This window comes from Octopus bimaculoides, chromosome 9 (assembly GCF_001194135.2).
Source record: "Octopus bimaculoides isolate UCB-OBI-ISO-001 chromosome 9, ASM119413v2, whole genome shotgun sequence".
In the NCBI taxonomy this organism is placed as follows: Eukaryota; Metazoa; Mollusca; class Cephalopoda; order Octopoda; family Octopodidae; genus Octopus; species Octopus bimaculoides.
Genome location: NC_068989.1, coordinates 15,098,994 through 15,100,299, shown reverse-complemented (window position 1 = coordinate 15,100,299; position 1,306 = coordinate 15,098,994).

Below are 1,306 nucleotides of genomic sequence, written 5' to 3'. Positions count from 1 at the left end.
ATATATATATATATATATATATATACATATACGACGGGCTTCTTCCAGTTTCCGTCTACCAAATCCAATCACAAGGGTTTGGTTGGCCCGAGGCTATAGTAGAAGACACTTGCCCAAGGTGCCACGCAGTGGGACTGAACTCGGGACCATGTGGTTGGTAAGCAAGCTACTTACCACACAGCCACTCCTGCGACTATTACTATTTGGTAATATAATATATTTAATAAATAAGGGCAAAATGCTTAGCGGTATTTCGCCCGTCTTTACAGAAATTGCTAGCCATGTGCCGAAATTTAAAATCAATATTAGCTACCTATATAAGGAGGCGTGCTGGTAGAATCGTTACCGCGCCGAGCAAAATGCTTAGCGCCATTTCTTCTGGTTTTACGCTCTGAGTTCAAATTCCGCCGAGGTCGACTTTGCCTTTCAGCATCGATAAAAATAAGTACCAGATGAGCACTGGATTCGATGTCATCGACTTGACCCCACCCACCAAATTTCAGGCCTTGTGCCTATAGCTGAATGGTATATTTAACTAAGCATGTCTGACGTCAGATTGTGGTAGGTGTACTAGCCTAAAACTGCCACCAGAACATCCGAGAACTTTATGGGGAGCCGTTATTAAAAAAAAAAAATTAACCTTGATTCAAATCTTTGGAGGATATCTGGTTTATTGCACATGGAAGAGGTTAATATGCAGTTTAGTGTCTAAAAATAAGTGAAAGTTAATTGCGCTGGAAGTGACAACCGTGAAATCCTATAATTTCATAAATACATGCATCAAAAATATCTTCAAGGTAAGTGGCATAAAAGGGTATCGGATGTTTAGCGTTGTAGAATGGGTTCTTACCACACAGCCACGCCTGCCCCTATGTAAAAATTTCATATCGGTAGGGAAAATATCTATCGGTATTTAGGTTCAGAGTTTAAATATCGCTAGAGTTGAGTTTGCTTTTTATCCTTCCAGAGCCGACATGAACCAGTCATGAACTGGGGTTAAACATAATCAACTATGAGGCGTCGTTTTTATTTTGGAAATCAAAAATCGGATCTATTTCAAAACGGGGGCACCAGTATTTTCTTAACGAAACACTAACGAAACACTTTGAAACTTGGGACACTGGTAGAATGTGTCATATAAAACATCTTTTACTCTTAGTCTTCTTAACAAAAAAACGTACATCGCAAGTTATTCCATGTTAAAGTTGTCGTATTTCTGTAATTTCAACCAATCACTGACGTCTATTCAGCTGAATAGAGTTACTGCTGGGCGGTCATAAAAATGTTATTCCCTGTGACATATTTC